At 38.6% G+C, this 8,000-nt stretch overlaps 1 protein-coding gene and 1 long non-coding RNA gene across 2 annotated transcripts in view; one reads left to right on the top strand and one right to left on the bottom strand.

The window, feature by feature from the left end:
• Positions 1-8,000, bottom strand: part of LOC147024671 (uncharacterized) — an 89,714-nt gene that overhangs the window by 61,605 nt on the left and 20,109 nt on the right. The window lies entirely within an intron of this gene.
• On the top strand, positions 2,631-3,714 carry LOC147024675 (uncharacterized). The gene is made up of 4 exons (XR_015058832.1): positions 2,631-2,818; positions 2,912-3,070; positions 3,248-3,305; positions 3,589-3,714. It is a non-coding gene; the product is annotated as an uncharacterized LOC147024675 (long non-coding RNA).

Raw genomic sequence — 8,000 nt, forward strand, 5'->3', positions numbered from 1 at the left:
GCCGCTTGTGGGCACTGATCCTGGACTCGTACAGGGCGCGCACCGAGCAGCGGGTGCAAAAACACCAGCCTTTCCGAGAAATCGGATCAAGAACGATTCACGCCCACTTCTGTTCCGTCCTATCAGCGAGCGTGGGGCGATTTGGCCCCGCCTCCAGGTGCGTCGGAGTATAATCGCTATATGCAGATTCGCGGATTCACGCCCACTTTTCCTCTGTCCAATGGGGAGCCAGCCAGAGGTGAAGGGTCGAAGGTGAAGGAGCGAAGCCCTGGGGGCTATAAAGGGCCGCGTTCGCTCGCCGAAAAGGCAGTTGTTGAGGGAGTTTCTGAATCGGGAGAGGAAAAGAGTTTCTGAATCGCAGTTGGACGGAGTTGAGAAGAGTGGAGAGTGGGAGAGTTGGAGAGTTGTGGCGGCGGCGAATGCAGTCGAGAGGGCGCTCGTTTCAGAGTCGGGGAGCTGCGGAGAGGGGAGGCCGGTAACGCGACCGAGGTCGCGGTGGAGTTGCTCGTCGCGGGACCCAAGCCAGCGAGATATCCTCATTCCCCCGAGCATCAACAACCCCCTCCTGTTTCCCCCCGCGCTGAGATAGTGCGAGAAGGGGGCCCCGTTCCCACCCCATTCCAGGCAGTGCCAGCGAGGCCCGCGGAGTCGGGGCGCCGCCGCCATCTTGCGGCTCATCACCAGACGGGTAGGCTCGACGCGGTCTCAGCCCCTGGCCCGTCTGCCCCCCCCCTCATCGTTGAGGGTGGTCCCTTTTTCTTTTGCTTTGAGTATATGTGTTGTCGGCGCCGTCTGTGAAGTAAAACTGTATAAGTGTTGCCGTGTGCTCAGTAGTCGGTAGTAGATCTGCATTGTTACATTTGCTTTTTGTGCAGAATTGTTGTGCTTCTTCTACTTTTACATTTGCTTTTGGTGTATAATTGTATATGTGTGCTTTCCGTTTGCCGCGGAATAAATGTGCTTAATGTTGAACTGTTTTTCCCGTTTCGCTTCGTCTTTTCTTTTATTGAATCTCCATCTTACTTCACGTAAAGGGTTGGTCGTGGGCTAAATACGCCCAATAATTAATCGAACCGTCGAGGTTGACGATAACACCGCTCGGTTATCCCGATAGTACGGAACGGGTCGCTGAAAGTGGCCCGTGTCCGAAGTCGACCTGCGGCGAGGTGCGATCGCCCGGTCTACCCTCCGTGTGGGTACTTAGGTAGGTCGAATTTGGCGAGCAACCCTATCCCACGCGGGGGGCCGATTGGCACGATCGTGGTGAGGCCGAAAGGCCCACCCGTGACTAGTTCCCGGTGTTAGTCCGAGAGGGTCACGACGGGATTGTCCGTCCGGTGGGCGACGTGCCGCGATTCGAGTTACGTGGCCGCTCGCACGCCGGCGGGCGCGAATCCGCAACAATATACACATATATATATATATATATATATATATATATATATATATATATATATATATATATATATACATATATATACATATACATATATATACATATACATATATATATATATATCTATATATATATATATATATATATATCTATATATATATGGTGAATATACTGGTTCTGGCTCACTTTTCCCCATGTAAATGAATGGGGGATTTTCAGCGATTCATATTTTTTTCCCTAAAAATAAACCCCCTTTTTATCCCAAGGTATATTTATTTGTCTCCCCTTTTAACCTGGGGATACTTTTTTTCAAATAACCCATGCAATAAGATAAAGATTTGTTAAAGGTGATTCGAAAGAAATATCTGAAACGTCTAAGCCTCGGGACACTCTTTATCAAATAACCGATGCATATTGTTTAGCTCACTCATTGAACCTATAAAGATTTGTTCATTCTCAAATTCCTGCAATCGTTTAATTTTCTTTGCACAATAATCCCCATCTAAAATATTGAAAACAAAACATTTGAATCTTTATATTTTTTAAGATACCCCTTTTGTGCCATTACGAAATGATAAACTTCTCTTAATGATCTCATCTGGCCACCGCCTGGGTTGCAAATCATTTTTGTGCATAAACACGCCATAAAAAAAGTTTTGTTTCAAATGTTTTCAGTTCGTGCCATGAAAATGAGGAAGTGTTTTTTTGACACGGTCGTGCTGTGAAAATGAGGAAGTGTTTTTGGACAGTCATGCTGTGAAAAAATAGGAACTATTCTGTGAGACAAGGCCTCGTGTTTATATTTTATCTCAGAACACGAACAGGCTTTTAAACATAAGTTTAATCAAAATCATTTTAGGGCATTTTAAGTATGTTTTAAAAATGATTCATACAATTTGAGAATATATCGCCCAGTTATTTTCCAAGCTGTCTCGCTCGAAGCGTCATTTCCTGTGGCCACACCCAATGATTAAGCAATCTCCTCATCGTTGCCTTATAAGTGATTCGCCAGACAAAGTTTCTGCCAGACGGGATTTTCATTTTTACAACTGAGACATGAGCAATCTTTCTTCCGCGAACAAAACAGCTCAACACAAAGTTGGTAAGCCTGTGTATGGGTTCCTCTTTTAACGATGAAGCAATTGATTATAAATTAAATCGTGATAATTCTGATATATATATTTTTTTCTTGGCAGGTCCTTGGAAGAAGAGCAGTTTACATATCACGACGAGGTGCATGAAATTAATGCTCTTATTTAAGAGGTCAATCATCTTAGAAGAGAATTGAAAAACATTTTTAATGACTGACACGACGTCTTATCACGGCCTCTGATCTTTTTGCCATCTTGTACCAATGGTAAATAAAAACTGAGACATGGACTCACTCTCTTCCGATGAAGATAACAGCTCACTACAAAGTTGGTAAGTTTGTGTATGGTTTCCTCTTTGAACGATGAAGCAATTGATTATAAATGAAATCGTGATAATGCGAAAATATATATTTTTTCCTGGCAGGTCCTTGGAAGAAGTGGAGTTTACATATCACGATGAGGTGCATCAAATGAATGCTCTTATTGAAGAGGTCAATGATTTTAGAAGAGAATTGAAAAACATTTATAATGACTGGTACGAAGTCTTATCACGGCCTCTGATCTCGAATGAATTAAACCAATGGTGAGACACGTGTGTGTGCGTGCGTGCGTGCGTGCGTGTGTCTCTTTCCCTGTCTGTTTGTCTCTCTCTATCTCTCCCTGTCTGTCTCTTTGTATCTCTCTCTGTCTGTCTTTCTACCTACCTCTCTCTGTCTGTCTCTCCATCTATACCCTTGACTCATTATTTTATTTTTTTCAGCTCGATCACACAACATAAGCTGTTGAAGCAATCTGGTACAACACATGATTTTCTGGAGGTAAATGTTTCTGAATTATTATTCAGTTATTTGTTTATTAATATCACTCTCTCTTTGGAATGTCGCCTTATGTTGGTTGCATCATTAGTTTGGACGCGGTTTTGTCAGTACACTGGAATTCATTTTATTGGCCTTGGAAGGATGACAGGCTGAGTCGGCCTCCTGGTGTGTTTATTCAGTGGTCAACGAGGCTTGAACTTAGAACCAACACCAGGCTTACTCATATTACCATGTAATTATCTTTATAAAACCTAATTATTTTCCACTTTTTGTTTCAAAACAGAATATGGTGTCTGAGTTTCGACATCACAAGACATCTGAAGAAGATTGCTGGGAAAGATTATACATTCTCGCAAATGAATATTTAATATTTTCAATTTTGATTAATTATATTTGTTTTGTTCACAATTACTTTATTTTGAATTTCAAAAAGAGAATCAAGACATGAAGGAGAGGGAGGGGGGTGGGGGGGGGGGAGGGGCGCTGCCCCAATGACCCATCACCCCCTCATCCCACCCCTCCCCTCCCCATGTGTGTGTGGGGAAGGGTGGGGGTGGGATGAGGGAGGTGGTGGGCCAAAGGTGGGGGCGCACAGGGGGGATGAGGGGGTGGGGCTTGTGTGGGAGGGGCTTGTGTGGGCGGGGCTTGTGTGGGCGGGGCTTGTTTGGGTGGGGTTTATGTGGGCGGGGCTTCGGTGGGGCTTATGTGGGAGGGGTGAATGTGGATGAGGCTTATGCGGATGAGGTTTGTGTGGATAAATGGATGGGTGGAGAGATGGGTGGATGGGTGGAGCTTGTGTGGATGGGTGGATAATTTTTTAATTAAATAAACATGTTGTGCGTGGGGAACTAATTAACTAATCACTAATTATGTGAATATGATGAATATGGGTGGAGCTTGTGTGGGGTTTGTGTGTGTGGAGCTTGTGTGGGGTGGGGTTTTTGTGTGGAGCTTGTGGGGGGTTTGTGTGTGGTGGGGTTTGTGTGGGGTGGGGTTTGTGTGGAGCTTGTGTGGGGTGGGGTTTATGTGGGTGGGTTTTGTGTGGGCGGAGTCAAAAGGGGCGGAGTCAAAAAATTTCAATTTATCTTTATCTTTTGTAATTCCTGTGAATAAAATGAACCTAAAATCTCTTCCCCTTCCAAATCATATATCTTATAAGTCCAAGGAACCGTATCTATTACATAAACAATTTTAAAAAGTTCGTTCGTCCATCGTTTAATATAACCCTTTTCAAAATGAGATTTCCACCGATATATTCTTACGATATCACCAACTTTGAACTTAGGTTCTCTGACATTAATCTCTTTTTCATATTTTAATTTTGTAAATGTTTCTGATGGTTTCATATTTGTTGACGTGTGAACCGTGTCATTATACTTATCCACAATATCCTGAATAAAAGATGACCATTGTTGTGAACCGAGTTGTGTGAATTTTTTATATAATCTCTCTTTTAAGGTACGATTAAAACGTTCAACAACAACTGCCTTCCCTTCATTAAAGGTACTGTATAATGTAATACTGTTATTTTTTAGAAAATTCATAAATGTCTTGTTATAAAACTCTCTACCCTCATCAGTCCACAATTTTTTTAGGTTTTCTCTTATTTTTATTAAAAATCTGTTGAAAGGCTAACATAAGAGTATTACCTGTTTTGTTTTTTAATGGTACAACCCATGCGTATCTACTCCTCAAATCAATAACGGTTAAAGCATACTTGTACCCCTTATCATTATTGAGTTCAATCAAATCAGCAGACCAGATATAATCTACTTCCTTGGAATAAACTTTCCTTCTCTGAAACTTTGTGAATATTGGTTTATGTAATTCATCAGCTAATTGCTCTTCAGTCTTAATGACATCATTAGAGCCTATAAGTTTTTTGAATTTCCAAGTCCAAGTTTCAATTTAGCACTGATCATCTTCTTCACAATGAACCGATCAACTTTTTCTCTCAAGGTTGGATTTTGCATCAGAGACAAATTATACAACATTTCTCTATCGGCTTCATGCTTTTCTTCCAACGTTGTGGTATTCCCATAATCAATATCGTGTCTCATGCACACTTCATCAACTCTATTGATGGGTTTATTCCATGATTTAGGATTGTCTACCTCATCTAATCTTTTATCCAAGTTTGTGCCTGGACCACAGAAAGAATACCCTGGAAGATGTAATTCCCCTGGTATTCCAGTAGTTGTAAATTTACTTCCTGATAAAAACTTTTGTATATCTCCTCCTCGTTTGTGTTTGGAGATAAATTGATTTTTTTTTGAACCACACACCGAACATATACCTTTTTGGATAACCCTGTTATTTTTACTTTTAATATATGAAATATTTTTAGTATTAGTTTTCTTTTTACATTTGAGACAATAACTCATTTATTTATGTGAAAAATTCCTGCAGAGTGCAAAAACCTTTTTAGTTTCCAACATGCACATTTGAATCTTAATTTTTAAAACATAAAGAATCCTTAGAAATGCCTTCACTCTCTCCTCCATTTATTTAAGAAAAAAAATAAAAATGAAAAACTTGAATTAAAATGACTATCTTGTCGATGTCAATAGTCTTGTAGAAAATATTTCAAATAGACTTGTCAATTCTTTGTTTTCCTCCTCGGTGGGTTGAGTTATTTTCTGTAATACCACCAATCTTTTTTTAATCTCACTGGTTTCCATATTTTGATGTTTATTTTGTCTCGCTCTTTCCTCCCTCTCCTTCTCTCTCTCCTCCCTCTCCTTCTTCTCTCTCTCTTCTCTCTTTTCTCCTTCTCTCTCTTCTCCCTCTCCTCCTTCTCTCTCTTCTCCTTTTCCTCCTCTTCTCTCTCTTCTTCAACTCCTTCCTTGTCCCTTACTATCCTTGAATCACTTACACCCCATAGAATACCATACATATATTCATCAGGATTTCTTGCGATTCCTGTATCCAAAATATTTTTTCTTATTAAAACAGGAAACCAATAAAATTTTCTTTTGAATTTCTAAAAAAGACTTACGTTTTCTTAACTTTATAATTTTTTTCAAAATTTAACATTCTAATTAAACCCAAAGTTGTTGGTTTATCAACATCAGCATAATGCTAATCTTTTCTTGAAGATACTTCATTCTTGAGTTGAAGAACATATTTATTAAAATACCGAATACCCTTTTCTTGAAGATATGCTTGGACACAGAAATGATAATTTTCTTTAAGCCTTCTTGCCGTCATTTATGTATTAGAAATATATGTTAGAATAATATTATGACATTAAACACCTCCCCATCTTCCCACAGTTAAATCATTTTGTATTTCCTTACTTATTATATATAATCCTGTTTTTTCTGTTTTCATGATAGAAACTCAGGCAAAACCACTATTATATTTACCCTTATTAAATTCTTTTATTTGTTGTTTACTTATCGTGCTTCCACAAAACTCATTCTCTATACCAAGTGGATAATATTCTTCCTTACGAGACTGATTTAATTGTTCCAGGTCTTCTCGGTCAATTTTAAATGAACAATTATATCCTAAATCATTCATATCATACCCCCATTGCTCTTTCCTCATACAAATGATACACCCTTCTTTATAAAAATTTATTTTAATTCGAACTGTGAATTCTGTATGACCTGGAGATAAAATCAACACTTCTGTATCTTTGGAATACACGGCCGTTTTATTTAAGGATATATATTGTGATAAATCGCTTAATCTCACCAAGTCATTCGCGTCAGTCAGGCTTGGATAATTTTTTTAATTTATAAGCATTTTTCATATTAATATTTTTTGTTATACTATATTTATGTCATTGAGCCTGTGCCTTTGTGTAATACTTTGATAAATCAATATCCAGTTATTGGGATGCACCAAAGATAGAACCATCTTTACCAACATTAGTCCTTTATATTAGATTAAAAATAATGTCTTAACATTTTTTTTATTTTTGTTGAGTTGAAATAACACATTTCGACATAATTGACCACAACACTTGGAATTTAATTCTTGGACTTGAAATGTTTGATAAACACCATTCTGTAAGAATTTTATGACTTCAACGGGTGGTGGAAGACCAAAACTATCAAAATAATATTTGCTTGACTATTAAAAATACAAACCCAATGAGAAACGTTCCCATTATTATCTTCTAAGTTCATAATAATATTCTTTGTATGTTTAGGCACGTTTGTTAATTCATCTCTCATTCAAATAACCTCATTATGAATTTTTAATTTCTTTCAATATTTGACAAGTTGTAAATTTGATGTTGTATTCTTTCCAAATTCTGTAAACCACTCATCAATGCTCATTTATTTATTAGAAAGATATAATCCATTACCTCTTTTAGTTTATTTTACACCTGCTTGTGCGATAGAAGAAAGCATATCCCCAACTAACAATCTCACTTTATCAGGCAGACCTTCAAGTTTTTCAGCAAAATCTACAATTACACCACTTCCACTAATTTGTTTCTCCAACTCTGTTATGACTTTCCAATTCCTTTTGAGCCCAAAGTTGAGCCTTCCTTTCGTTGGCAGTTTTCACCGCTGTTGAAATACCACCCGTCAATGCTCCAACTGCACTTAAACACGCAAATAAAGGAATTAGAAATGGGAGAAATCCTCCACTCATCTTTCTTATTGAATATTTTTTCAACATTGGTTTTGTCATTTTAATTTTAAGTGAGCCAGTATCGTTCAAGATTTTAACCTG

Source organism: Eptatretus burgeri, chromosome 6, assembly GCF_056783735.1.
Source record: "Eptatretus burgeri isolate ZD-2024b chromosome 6, Ebu_testis_v1, whole genome shotgun sequence".
In the NCBI taxonomy this organism is placed as follows: Eukaryota; Metazoa; Chordata; class Myxini; order Myxiniformes; family Myxinidae; genus Eptatretus; species Eptatretus burgeri.